The following is a 15,338-nucleotide window of genomic DNA, read 5'->3' on the forward strand; positions in this document are numbered from 1 at the left end:
TGTTGCTAATGTCAGCCATTGTGTTTATTCCTCTTTTTTTTTTTTATAACTATAGCGCATGACTACGCACCATAACCCTGTATATCCTTATCCATTAGGTATTTATCTAGCCCATTCTTAAAAGTGTTGACCAAGTCCACCATTACTACTCTCTCAGGCAGGGAATTCCAAACACGTATTGTCCTTACTGTGAAGAGTCTTTATGTCGCTGGGGGTAATTCTGAGTTGATCGCAGCAGGAACTTTGTTAGCAGTTGGGCAAAACCATGTGCACTGCAGGGGAGGCAGATATAACACGTGCAGAGAGAGATAGATTTGGGTGTGGTGAGTTAAATCTGCAATTTAAATTGCAGTGTAAAAATAAAGCAGCCAGTATTTACCCTGCACAGAAACAAAATAACCCACCCAAATCTAACTCTCTCTGCAAATGTTATATCTGCCCCCTCCCCCCCCCTGCAGTGCACATGGGAGGTCATTCCGAGTTGTTCGCTCGCAAGGCGATTTTAGCAGAGTTGCTCACGCTAAGCCGCCGCCTACTGGGAGTGAATCTTAGCATCTTAAAATTGCGAACTAAGTAATCGCAATATTGCGATTACACACCTCGTAGCAGTTTCTGAGTAGCTTCAGACTTACTCGGCATCTGCGATCAGTTCAGTGCTTGTCGTTCCTGGTTTGACGTCACAAACACACCTAGCGTTCGCCCAGACACTCCTCCGTTTCTCCGGCCACTCCTGCGTTTTTTCCGGAAACGGTAGCGTTTTTTCCCACACGCCCATAAAACGGCCTGTTTCCGCCCAGTAACACCCATTTCCTGTCAATCACATCACAATCGCCAGAACGATGAAAAAGCCGTGAGTAAAATTACTAAGTGCATAGCAAATTTACTTGGCGCAGTCGCAGTGCGGACATTGCGCATGCGCAGTAAGCGGAAAATCGCTGCGATGCGAAGATTTTTAGCGAGCGAACAACTCGGAATGAGGGCCATGGTTTTGCCCAACTGCTAAAAAATTTCCTGCTGCGATCAACTTGGAATTACCCCCGCTGTGCGAAATCTCCTCTCCTCTAACCTAAGCAGGTGTCCATGTGTCCTCTGTGTTGATCTTACCAAAAACAGATCCCCGCAAACTCTGTGTATCGTCCCCTTATATATTTATAAATGTTGATCATGTCCCCTCTTAGTATCCTCAGTGTAAACATGCCTAGCTTTGCAAGCCTTTCCGCGTATTTCAGTGTCTCCATCCCCTTAATTAGTTTGGTTGCCCACCTCTGAACCTTTTCTAGTTTCAGGATATCCTTTTTGTAGTATTCATTCACTCCAGCTTGGTCTTCGCTGTGATACTGTGAGATGAATTGCTGGCCTAGGACCTAATTCAGCATGGATCTTTATTCTGAGAAATTACAGTTGTCTGCAAGTAGAAAGGTGGTGCCCTGACAGAAAGAAAAAACATCCAGTACAAATTTGCGAATGCATAGCAGAATGCTATACACTCACAGATGCATACCCAAATCCCAAAACATCGAATAGTCTGTGCCATCTGAGCAAATTTTAGTGGGTCTGAGGCTGCCACTAATCTGCGACTGAGACGGGCTGGAAGTGGTCTGTGCTGACGTCAGAGACTCTCCCCAAAAACGTCTGGGCACGCCTGCATTTTTTCTGACACACCCATAAAATGGCAGGTTTCCACCCAGAAATGACGGCTTCCTGTCAGTCAAACAGCAGCGGCATTGCTTTTATGATCTGTATGCATTTTCTGCCGCTATTACCCCGCGCACGTGCATAATGCGAACGCTGAGCATGTGCTGTCGTTCGATAATCACTCTATTTGAGAATTCTCCAATTAGCGATCCATGCTGAATTAAGCCCCTAGTCCAATGCTGATGTGATCTGCAGTCAAAAGGGCAGTTAGGATTCTTTTACTACGCTAATAGAGGCAGGAGTCACTTGCAGAAGTGTGACAGAATTTTTTACATGGGACTCCATGGAGCCAAAGGATTGGTCAAAATAGTTTTACTGATGTGAATATATTTGCTCCATTTCTATTTAGGTGGTTCAGGATATGGGTATCACTCTGTTACTGACATCTCTGTTGAATCTGCAGATATAATGGCGACTACTACATATCTACAGTACTAGACTTTTATGTACCGAAGAGCATATTCAGGTGCCATGTCTAATTAAGATTATTGTTTTGTAACCAGTTTATTTAAAATAATGAATGTAGTCTCTCTATTTTGTAGAGAAAGAATTACATAAGGCGACTAACTTTGCACTGGTAGCTGTTTATATCTCTTGGTTGTTTTTTATCGAACATGCATAAATTTGAATTGCACTTTTGGGAAATAATCACAGGCACCATACATGCACACTTGACATAGGGCCTAATTCAAACCTGATTGGTGCTGTGCGTTTTTGCACAGCAGCAATCAAGTCTGAACTGCCAAAGCACCGGCGCATGCCAGATAGCCGACAGCTGTCTCAGCCCTGCGATCGCCTCTGCCTGATTGACAGGCAGGGGCGATCGCTGGGCAGGAGGGGGCGGGCCGGCTTCGTTTAGGGGGTGCAGTCCAGGCAACGCAGGTGTGCCTGGACCATTGGGGGGGGCAGACCGCGGTGGCTGTGTGACGTCACACGCAGCAGCTGTGACCTGGTCAGCGATGACTAGCTCCTGACAGCGTGCAGGAGCTGTGCCAGCAGGGAGCTACTCTTCAAGCTGTGTGATGCTTTTTGTACTTGTGTGGCAGGGTAGGGCCTGACATGCGGGGTGGACTAGCCCTGTGCTATGCGTCCCCCCGCATATCAGGGAAGCTGATTGCAGATGTCGTAAATTTAGCACATCTACAATCAGGTCTGAATTAGCCCCATAGTTGGGCCTTAAGCGGACATTTGTGGTGTCTTCTGTGGTTGTGGCTGAGATTTTGGCACATTGACAGACAAGCATGATCCTAATGCCAACCCCACTGACAAGCTCAGTAAACAGGTCAGCTCCCTTCTCAAGCAGGCACAGAAACCATAGCAACCAGCAGCATCTCCTACCAGGGCCGGTTCTAGACCTTGTGGCGCCCAGGGCGAAAGTGTCCCCCCCCCCATAAAATAGAGTTGGTCAAAAATAGGGGCATGGCTCCTTCATAGGGAAGGGGCATGGCCAGTTATCCCCTTGTACTTGTGCCCCCCTGTAGCTGTGCCCCCAGTAGATGTGCCCCCAGTAGCAGTGCCCCCTGTAGATGTGCCCCCAGTAGCAGTGGTGCCCCCTGTAGTAGTGCCCCCAGTAGCAGTGCTCCCAGTAGCAGTGCTCCCAGTTGATTTGCCCTTAGTAGCTGTTCCCCCGTTGCAGTGCACTCTGTAGTAGTGCCCCCAGTATGTGCCCCTAGTAGTTGTGCCCCCTGTAGTAGCACCACTTGTAAGCAAGAAAAACAAACCAAAAACAATACTTACCAGTCCCGCTCCTTCTTCCGGACATCTGCCGCTCCTGCTGCTGTCTCTGGCCGCTGCCGGCTCCTCTCTATGGGATAGACGTCATTACGTCTCCCCCATAGCAGCGCCACACAATTTTGACCTCTAGCGTCAGTCAGCAACACCGGCTGCAGCGGACACCCAAACGGCCCACGACGCCTGCTGCACCCGGGGAGAGGGGTCAGGAGTAGCGGCTCTTGCCACGCCCTCGGGGTAGCGGTGCCCTCGGGGTAGCAGCACCCCTGGCAAAGAGCCTGCTTTCCCGTGGCAAGAGCCGCTACTGTTTCCTACTTACATTTAGTAGGGAAGCTGCAGCTTTCTCCATGCCCGTAGAGGAGATGTACAGCCCCAGGTCCCGGCAACTGCACAATGGATCCGGCAGGAGCCGGGAAGGATGCATGTGCAGACACCACGGCACAAATCCCAAGTTTCTATGGACTGCACCAACTGCAGCCCATAGAAGCCGGATTGGGCTGTACGAAAGGCAGGGAGTGGCATCTTATAGGAAGCCATGCTCTCTGCTTGTCTCTTCTAGGTATGGCAGTCCCAGGTGGAGGAATCAACTTCAAATGAGACGTGTGTGTGTGTGTGTGTGTGTGTGTGTGTGTGTGTGTGTGTGTGTGTGTGTGTGTGTGTGTGTGTGTGACTGACAGATAGGACTTCCATTAGGAAGTCACTGCAAGTCACAGTGTAACCAGTGCAGTCACAGACTGCATCTGGCTTCACTGTACTGAGCAGGGTGGCGGATTTTACCTGGCGGGGGCGCTGCAGACCTGCAGCCCATCTCCTATATAAAAGCCCAGATCTGTGACTCTGTGCCTGGGTCTCAAACGCTGGGTCACCTAGGTACCACCAATAGCCGCTGTTCAGGGACTGTGTTAAGATCCTAGTTTGGTTTAAGAAGTAACAGATCATTTAATCAATATGTACTATTGGTACAGATTAAAATTAGTGATGAGCGGGTTCGGATCCTCGGAATCCGACCCGCCCGAACTTCACCTTTTTTTTACACGGGTCCGAGCGACTCGGATCCTCCCGCCTTGCTCGGTTAACCCGAGCGCGCCCGAACATCATCATCCCGCTGTCGGATTCTCGCAAGACTCGGATTCTATATAAGGAGCCGCGCGTCGCCGCCATTTTCACACGTGCATTGAGATTGATAGGGAGAGGACGTGGCTGGCGTCCTCTCCGTTATAGTAGAACACAGAGTGACTTAGTTAGTTATAATTGTGGGGAGGATTGGGGACGGGGAGCAGCTGTTAGGGAGTACAGTGCAGGGTTTTGATTATACCACCAGTGAGTTTAATCCTTTGTTTCTCTGCCTGAAAAAAACGCTCCGACCACCATATCTGTGCTCACTCAGTGTGCTGCACTGCTGCATGATATATCTGTGCTGAGTGCACTGCTCTGCTCACACTGCCTAATTGTGGGGACTGGGGAGCAGTTATAGCAGGAGTACAGTGCACAGTTTTGCTGACAGTGACCACCAGTCCAGTATACGTTTGTCTGCCTGAAAAACACTCCTGTGTTGTTTTTTTTTCTTCATACTAGTTTAGCAGTCTGCTGACAGTGTCCACCAGGTCCGTTATACAGTATATTATATATATAAGCAGCAGTACGGTAGGCCACGGCTGTACCTACCTCTGTGTCGTCAGTGCACTCGTCGTCCATAAGTAATATAATACTATACTATCCATCCATCTACATTGTATACCTGTGTTGTTGTTTTTTTCTTCATACTAGTTTAGCAGTCTGCTGACAGTGTCCACCAGGTCCGTTATACAGTATATTATATATATAAGCAGCAGTACGGTAGGCCACGGCTGTACCTACCTCTGTGTCGTCAGTGCACTCGTCGTCCATAAGTAATATAATACTATATTATCCATCCATCTACATTGTATACCTGTGTTGTTGTTTTTTTCTTCATACTAGTTTAGCAGTCTGCTGACAGTGTCCACCAGGTCCGTTATACAGTATATTATATATATAAGCAGCAGTACGGTAGGCCACGGCTGTACCTAAATACTAAAAAGAACTTGGATCTCCTATCCACTGCGCTCTCTCGCTATACAAATTCAAAAAGAAAGGGATAAACCTCTACTTATCTGAAGGGGTTGGTATTTTTCCATGCATCCCACCTTCTTCTTGTTAGAATATAATACGAGTATTAGTAGACGGTATTATTCCGATGATCCCAATAAAACCATGTAAGAGAAAATAAAACACAATCTAGTGTAATACCATCACATATATCCCTTCATCGGATAAAAATACAGTATGGATCCAAATGTTCCAATCTATAAAAAGTAGGGTCCACACATATATATATATAAAATACAGTTATTTAATACTAAAAAGATTCCAATTATGCAGTGTGCTTCAGTCACATAGATATATGACACATGTCCACTTTTACATCCAGTAATATGTGAGGGTGGCTTCCTACCAGATTTGGGAATTTTGAAGTGCTTATAAAAAAGCTGTGCAGATGTTACAGCAGTCCCATGGAAAGTCAGCCTCAGTGGTCAGCACCTCGTCCTTTCCTCGTCTGGTATGTCCGTCACTGGTCCTCACCATCAGCCAACGCGTTTCGATCAGATCCGCTGATCTTTGTCAAGGCATATCCTGGTGGCCTCCTTTCCCAGCCTTTTATACCCATCCTAACTAGAGGTTCCTAATTACTGGGAGGAGCCACTCTCACTTACAATTAACAAAGTTTTTACATCCATTCAATTGTCAAATCCTAATCTAACATCCAGACACTACTCTAGGGAATAATGCAATATCTCTTTATTTCATAAGAAGTATTAAAAAGTCCACATAAAACGAGTTATAAACATTAAATATAAATTTGCGATGACCGGAAGTGCCCTGTGCAACCAGGAACAACTTCCGTCTATACTCTAACATAAGTTCCACACCGCAGGAAGACGGTATCCTATCCTTCCGCATTCACGTCACATCACATCACGTGACCGTTTCGTCACGTGATCGGGACCGTCCGTGTTAGTGTAGTTCTATCTCGTCTCAAAGTATATCCGATCACGTGGTGCGCCATAGCCGGAAGTCCCGCGGCCGCCATTTTAGAAAGTCTCGAGGAGGTTTTCACAAATTATTATCTCATCACTATAATTCCACCAGCGTAAACGGGCGGAAATACATATGTCGCCATATTCCTTCCTGGAAAAAACGGGATTTTGCTTTAAGTATCAAAACAATGATCATAGATATACATGAGATCTTATTTACATGAAATTTCCAATGCCCACGGTTCACATCCCCATAGTTGGTATGGGAACAAGTTCTAAAAGATATTACTACATAATTCCAATACAGTACCATTTACTTTAGGACGGAACTCAATTAAGGAACCATTTGACCTCAAAATCTTTATTCAGGCCCCCCGGGATTAGGGTCTTCAATGAATATATGTATTGCATTTCTGTTTTCGCCAGGATTGCAGCTACATTGTTACACCTCCAGTTCCCCTTTATTTGTTTTAGTGCTCCAAATACCTTTAACTGTTTAATATCCTGGCCATGAACATATTTAAAATGGGATGAAAGTGCATGTGTTTCAACACCATTTCTGATGTTGCGCAAATGCTCTGTAAATCTTGTTTTTAAATTCCTGCTAGTTCTACCAATGTAAAACAGGTCACAGTTGCACCCCAAATAATAGATCACATCAGTGCACTCGTCGTCCATAAGTAATATAATACTATACTATCCATCCATCTACATTGTATACCTGTTGTTGTTTTTTTCTTCATACTAGTTTAGCAGTCTGCTGACAGTGTCCACCAGGTCCATTATACAGTATATTATATATATAAGCAGCAGTACGGTAGGCCACGGCTGTACCTACCTCTGTGTTGTCAGTGCACTCGTCGTCCATAAGTAATATAATACTATACTATCCATCCATCTACATTGTATACCTGTGGTGTTTTTTTTTTCTCCATACTAGTTTAGCAGTCTGCTGACAGTGTCCACCAGGTCCGTTATTATTATTCTGTATATATTATATATATATATAGCAGTACGGTAGGCCACGGCTGTACCTACCTCTGTGTCGTCACTCGTCGTCCATAAGTATAAGTAATAATAGTATACTATCCACCCATCTACATTGTATACCTGTGGTGGCTTTTAGTTGTGCGCAAAATATGGAGAACAAAAATGTGGAGGTTAAAAAAATAGGGAAAGATCAAGATCCACTTCCACCTCGTGCTGAAGCTGCTGCCACTAGTCATGGCCGAGACGATGAAATGCCATCAGCGTCGTCTGCCAAGGCCGATGCCCAATGTCATAGTACAGAGCATGTAAAATCCAAAACACAAAAGATCAGTAAAAAAATGACCCAAAAATCAAAATTAAAAGCGTCTGAGGAGAAGCGTAAACTTGCCAATATGCCATTTACGACACGGAGTGGCAAGGAACGGCTGAGGCCCTGGCCTATGTTCATGGCTAGTGGTTCAGCTTCACATGAGCATGGAAGCACTCATCCTCTCGCTAGAAAAAAGAAAAGACTTGCGGCAAAAGCACAGCAAAGAACTGTGCGTTATTCGAAATCTCAAATCCCAAAGGAGAGTCCAATTGTGTCGGTTGCGATGCCTGACCTTCCCAACACTGGACGGGAAGAGCTTGCGCCTTCCACCATTTGCACGCCCACTGCAAGTGTTGAAAGGAGCACCCGCAGTCCAGTTCCTGATAGTGAAATTGAAGATGTCAGTGTTGAAGTACACCAGGATGAGGATATGGGTGTTGCTGGCGCTGGGGAGGAAATTGACAAGGAGGATTCTGATGGTGAGGTGGTTTGTTTAAGTCAGGCACCCGGGGAGACACCTGTTGTCCGTGGGAGGAATATGGCCATTGACATGCCTGGTGAAAATACCAAAAAAATCAGCTCTTCAGTGTGGAAGTATTTCAACAGAAATGCGGACAACAGGTGTCAAGCCGTGTGTTGCCTTTGTCAAGCTGTAATAAGTAGGGGTAAGGACGTTAACCCCCTCGGAACATCCTCTCTTATACGTCACCTGCAGCGCATTCATAATAAGTCAGTGACAAGTTCAAAAACTTTGGGCGACAGCGGAAGCAGTCCACTGACCAGTAAATCCCTTCCTCTTGTAACCAAGCTCGCGCAAACCACACCACCAACTCCCTCAGTGTCAATTTCCTCCTTACCCAGGAAAGCCAATAGTCCTGCAGGCCATGTCACTGGCAAGTCTGACGAGTCCTCTCCTGCCTGGGATTCCTCCGATGCATCCTTGAGTGTAACGCCTACTGCTGCTGGCGCTGCTGTTGTTGCTGCTAGGAGTCGATCGTCATCCCAGAGGGGAAGTCGGAAGACCACTTGTACTACTTCCAGTAAGCAATTGACTGTCCAACAGTCCTTTGCGAGGAAAATGAAATATCACAGCAGTCATCCTGTTGCAAAGCGGATAACTGAGGCCTTGACAACTATGTTGGTGTTAGACGTGCATCCAGTATCCGCCGTTAGTTCACGGGGAACTAGACAATTGCTTGACGTAGTGTGCCCCCGTTACCAGATACCATCTAGGTTCCACTTCTCTAGGCAGGCTATACCGAGAATGTACACAGACCTCAGAAAAAGACTCACCAGTGTCCCAAAAAATGCAGTTGTACCCAATGTCCACTTAACCACGGACATGTGGACAAGTGGAGCAGGGCAGACTCAGGACTACATGACTGTGACAGCCCACTGGGTAGATGTATTGCCTCCCGCTGCAAGAACAGCAGCGGCGGCACCAGTAGCAGCATCTCGCAAACGCCAACTCGTTCCTAGGCAGGCTACGCTTTGTATCACAGCTTTCCAGAATACGCACACAGCTGAAAACCTCTTACGGCAACTGAGGAAGATCATCGCAGAATGGCTTACCCCAATTGGACTCTCCTGGGGATTTGTGGCATCGGACAATGCCAGCAATATTGTGCGTGCATTACATCTGGGCAAATTCCAGCACGTCCCATGTTTTGCACATACCTTGAATTTGGTGGTGCAGAATTATTTAAAAAACGACAGGGGCGTGCAAGTGATGCTGTCGGTGGCCAGAAGAATTGCGGGCCACTTTCGGCGTACAGGCACCGCGTACAGAAGACTGGAGCACCACCAAAAACACCTGAACCTGCCCTGCCATCATCTGAAGCAAGAGGTGGTAACGAGGTGGAATTCAACCCTCTATATGCTTCAGAGGATGGAGGAGCAGCAAAAGGCCATTCAAGCCTATACATCTGGCCACGATATAGGCAAAGGAGGTGGAATGCACCTGTCTCAAGCGCAGTGGAGAATGATTTCAACGTTGTGCAAGGTTCTGCAACCTTTTGAACTTGCCACACGTGAAGTCAGTTCAGATACTGCCAGCCTGAGTCAGGTCATTCCCCTCATCAGGCTTATGCAGAAGAAGCTGGAGGCATTGAAGGAGGAGCTAAAACAGAGCGATTCCGCTAGGCATGTGGGACTTGTGGATGGAGCCCTTCATTCGCTTAACCAGGATTCACGGGTGGTCAATCTGTTGAAATCAGAGCACTACATTTTGGCCACCGTGCTCGATCCTAGATTTAAAACCTACGTTGGATCTCTCTTTCCGGCAGACACAAGTCTGCAGAGGTTCAAAGAACTGCTGGTGAGAAAATTGTCAAGTCAAGCGGAACGCGACCCGTTAACATCTCCTCCTTCACATTCTCCCGCAACTGGGGGTGCGAGGAAAAGGCTACGAATTCCGAGCCCACCCACTGGCGGTGATGCAGGGCATTCTGGAGCGACTGCTGATGCTGACATCTGGTCCGGACTGAAGGACCTGCCAACGATTACTGACATGTCGTCTACTGTCACTGCATATGATTCTCTCACCATTGAAAGAATGGTGGAGGATTATATGAGTGACCGCATCCAAGTAGGCACGTCAGACAGTCCGTACGTATACTGGCAGGAAAAAGAGGCAATTTGGAGGCCCTTGCACAAACTGGCTTTATTCTACCTAAGTTGCCCTCCCTCCAGTGTGTACTCCGAAAGAGTGTTTAGTGCCGCCGCTCACCTTGTCAGCAATCGGCGTACGAGTTTACTTCCAGAAAATGTGGAGAAGATGATGTTCATTAAAATGAATTATAATCAATTCCTCCTTGGAGACATTCACCAGCAGCAATTGCCTCCAGAAAGTACACGGGGACCTGAGATGGTGGATTCCAGTGGGGACGAATTAATGATCTGTGAGGAGGGGGATGTACACAGTGAAAGGGGTGATGAATCGGACGATGATGATGAGGTGGACATCTTGCCTCTGTAGAGCCAGTTTGTGCAAGGAGAGATTGATTGCTTCTTTTTTGGTGGGGGCCCAAACCAACCAGTCATTTCAGTCACAGTCGTGTGGCAGACCCTGTCGCTGAAATGATGGGTTCGTTAAAGTGTGCATGTCCTGTTTTTACAACATAAGGGTGGGTGGGAGGTCCCAAGGACAATTCCATCTTGCACCTCTTTTTTCTTTCTTTTTTCTTTGCATCATGTGCTGTTTGGGGAGTATTTTTTGGAAGGGCCATCCTGCGTGACACTGCAGTGCCACTCCTAGATGGGCTAGGTGTTTGTGTCGGCCACTAGGGTCGCTGAGCTTAGTCGTCACACAGCTACCTCATTGCGCCTCTTTTTTTCTTTGCGTCATGTGCTGTTTGGGGAGTATTTTTTGGAAGGGCCATCCTGCGTGACACTGCAGTGCCACTCCTAGATGGGCCAGGTGTTTGTGTCGGCCACTAGGGTCGCTTAGCTTAGTCGTCACACAGCTACCTCATTGCGCCTCTTTTTTCTTTGCGTCATGTGCTGTTTGGGGAGTATTTTTTTGGAAGGGCCATCCTGCGTGACACTGCAGTGCCACTCCTAGATGGGCCAGGTGTTTGTGTCAGCCACTAGGGTCGCTTAGCTTAGTCGTCACACAGCTACCTCATTGCGCCTCTTTTTTTCTTTGCGTCATGTGCTGTTTGGGGAGTATTTTTTGGAAGGGCCATCCTGCGTGACACTGCAGTGCCACACCTAGATGGGCCAGGTGTTTGTGTCGGCCACTAGGGTCGCTTAGCTTAGTCGTCACACAGCTACCTCATTGCGCCTCTTTTTTTCTTTGCGTCATGTGCTGTTTGGGGAGTATTTTTTGGAAGGGCCATCCTGCGTGACACTGCAGTGCCACTCCTAGATGGGCCAGGTGTTTGTGTCGGCCACTTGGGTCGCTTAGCTTAGTCACACAACGACTTTGGTGCAGCTCTGTTTTTCTTTGCATCATGTGCTGTTTGGGGACTATTTTTTTTAAGTGCCATCCTGTCTGACACTGCAGTGCCACTCCTAGATGGGCCAGGTGTTTGTGTCGGCCACTTGTGTCGCTTAGCTTAGTCACACAGCGACCTCGGTGCAAATTTTAGGACTAAAAATAATATTGTGAGGTGTGAGGTGTTCAGAATAGACTGAAAATGAGTGGAAATTATGGTTATTGAGGTTAATAATACTATGGGATCAAAATGACCCCCAAATTCTATGATTTAAGCTGTTTTTTATGTTTTTTTGTAAAAAACACCCGAATCCAAAACACACCCGAATCCGACAAAAAAAATTCGGTGAGGTTTTGCCAAAACGCGTTCGAACCCAAAACACGGCCACGGAACCGAACCCAAAACCCGAAAAATTTCAGGTGCACATCACTAATTAAAATACATATAAAAGAAAAAGAAACACATTAATATAATTACCAATTGAGGCTAAATGTCCATAGACCTGGCAGTATAAAATACACCATAAAGGTGTTAGCAGTTTACCAGTGCACTGAAGATATACTGTAGAACATGTGTCTCCTTTGTAAGGATCTTGGGACAAAGTCACAGTCACGATCCGGTATATTAACCAGCAAGTGAGAGTGTATGGTAATATACAGTATTACCCTGTCCTTATGTGCCTTATATTGCCTGCTGGCTGGTGGTCCTAGCTTCTAGTATGCAGGTACAGCAATAGGTATGGTATGATGAAAAAATCCTCTCTGTATTGGTGGTGGTCTAGATAGAGAAGTCCACTTAATATACAATTGGGTGAAAGCTCAATGCGTTTCAACGTGGCAGCGTGAGTTTGAGGACCGCCATGACTGGGGAGGTGGGTACGATGCATCCCTTGTCTTCTATGGCCGTTACATAGATGATCTATTTATTATTTGGGATGGGGACCCCCTTATCAGCACAAACCTTTGTTAGCTCTCTCAATCACAATTCATTTCATGTATCCTTCACCCATCACCATAGTCGGGACCGAGTGAATTACCTGGATGTGACCCTGGCGGCCACCAACTTAAAGATACATACTTAAAATTTTATCAAATCAGAAAGCACTCAATCCTATTTAAGTTTTAGGAGTACTCATCACAAGCCATTAAAATTGAACATTTCCAAGGGACAGTTGATGCAGTTGCACAGGAACTGTTCCTCGGAGGATGTTTTTTTCAGACAGGCAAATGATTTGTTATATTCTTTTCAACATAGAGGATATCCGGAAACCCTTTTAAAGAAAGCTTTCAGAGAAGTACAGTACAACACATGAATAGATCTAGGGCTAGATGCATCATCGCTTGGAAACTAAGTGATAAAATGGAGAGTGAAAATGTAATAGCCAATCAGCTCCTAACTGCCATTTTTCAAACACAGCCTGTGACATGGTAGTTAGGAGCTGATTGGCTGGTACATTTTCACTCTCCATTTTATCACTTTCCAAGCGATAGTGCGTCTTTTGGAGCCCAATATGAAACCTTGTGAAAAAACATATCCAGAGATTACCTTTGGTATGTAGGTATAATAGTGAACATGGAAGTGTTTGAAAAGAATTTAAAAATTTTGAAACAAGACAACATCCTAAGAGAAGTTCTACCTGCTGATACCTGTGTTGTATATAGAAAAAATAAATCACTTAAATCAACACTAGCTCCAAGTTACCTTAAGGCTTCTAAGAGTGAACAAGATTCCTATGTTACACAAACAGAACAGTGGCCACATAGTAGACCATCTGGAGGCTACAGATGTGGAAAAACCCGATGCACAATGTGCACCTACATTTCGAGGAGAAATTCTGACTTTTTCCAGTTAATGAAGAGGGAGAAACACACCCTATTGCTAGTTTTATCAACTGTGACTCTGTGTATACCATGTATCTTTTGACTTGTGGATGTGGGTTGTGCTATGTAGGATGCACAACCATACTGTTTATGGAACTTCGTCGTAATATTATCAGTTATTTACACGTAGCATACCCAAACACTTTTCAAAATCTCATAATAGTGATCCGAGCAGTTTGCAGATCTTAGGCCTTGAGTGTATCCCGATTATGGCACGGGGGCGTCAGGAATCTGTGCGGACAAAAGGTATACTGGATGTTTAGAATGAACTCCTTACATCCAGAGGGCCTTAATGAATTTATAGAATGGAATTCCCTAGTCTTAGATGAAAATATATGAGCAATAATGAGTTAGATGGATTTGACAGTATCCACTCCTCCCCTATTTCCTTTGCTATTCTTCAATTCTACGATTGAAGATTGAATTTGCAGAAGTCCCGGCACGCCTAGGGCCAATAAACGAAATGTAAAATGCTGGGGTGCCCTCCAGATGACCAGATGTCACTAAACAGCAGTGGGATGATAACGGCACTCACAAGACTTTAGTGCAAGAAATTCTTTAAAACTATGTCAGTTTTATTGAGCCATAAAAGCCGACATGCTTAGGGGATATACCCCGTCCTCAGGGCCAGACAACAATGAAGTACTAAACAAATACAACACTTATATACCAAACAACAATGAACATTAATCCCTAAGCATACTCACCTATTCCACGGCGCATCCGCCCACTCTGTCCTCTCTGCTCACTTCCACGTAGCTGAGTTATGATGTCAAGGGCGTGCCGTGGAGACAGGGTCATTGCTATGGGAACCCAACACTGCATAGTTCCGCTCCCACCATCTGAGATCATTTCTGTGAAACACAACGAATAAACACTATAACCACCAATACATACAAAAAAATACAAAAGACGTAAAGGCTGACAGGGACAGTGCCATTAAAGTCAAAAAAGATTATGAACAACTCCAAGTATATCCATGGCTGGGCAACACTGGACCCTCTCAGGATTATAAACCCTACAATAGATGTCAACAATTACGCAGATGGAGGGAACAACAGAGAGGTACCAGTACGCCAGCAAGCAACTCGGAACATGAGTCGCAGCAATCCACATCGGCTGAAAGCCAGCTCCCTTTAGGACAAAAAGAAAGGGAAGAGTCCAGATGCATTGTCACAGCCGCCAGTAAAGGGATTGTCAGTCCCAATGTATAGAAATAGAAAAACAAAGAAACTGGCGCTAAACGGTATCTCCAATGAAAAAGAATGGATGGATAATTAAAAAAAAATATATTTTATATTTAATAGCCAATACAGTTTAAAATGACCCTAATAGGTCACAGAGATCAACACAGCAATACATAAATAACTAAAAGACTGAGAAGCATGAACTGAATATGCACTGCTTAAAATGCCTCCACCTACTTTTAGGGGTGGCAATAGAGCGAGGACATTATTGCAAAAAGAATCCCTATAGATCTTCTCTTTGGGGACATTGTCCCCTAAAGGTTTGAATGAAAACCTAGCTTTGCAATGCTTCTTCTGAGTATGGTATTATTTATCTAATAGCAATGAATGTATTCATACTAGAAAGAGTACCTTTTAGCAATAACATATCTGACCCTTTGTTAATTGATATAACCTATGAGAATCTTCAAAGGGGTGTCAACCGATACTCAAAGTTAGATATATACTCTGATAACCTCATGTTTTTTTCTATATAATGGCACTGTCCCTGT

The 15,338-nt window shown here is 45.5% G+C and overlaps 1 long non-coding RNA gene across 1 annotated transcript; it reads right to left on the reverse strand.

Moving 5' to 3' along the window:
- Nucleotides 1-6,226: 6,226 nt before the first annotated feature.
- Nucleotides 6,227-14,448, reverse strand: LOC135051314 (uncharacterized). The gene is made up of 2 exons (XR_010242181.1): nucleotides 14,308-14,448; nucleotides 6,227-6,633 (listed from the first exon to the last, which is right to left on the reverse strand). It is a non-coding gene; the product is annotated as an uncharacterized LOC135051314 (long non-coding RNA).
- Nucleotides 14,449-15,338: the final 890 nt, after the last annotated feature.

Source organism: Pseudophryne corroboree, chromosome 2, assembly GCF_028390025.1.
Source record: "Pseudophryne corroboree isolate aPseCor3 chromosome 2, aPseCor3.hap2, whole genome shotgun sequence".
Classification (NCBI taxonomy): domain Eukaryota; kingdom Metazoa; phylum Chordata; class Amphibia; order Anura; family Myobatrachidae; genus Pseudophryne; species Pseudophryne corroboree.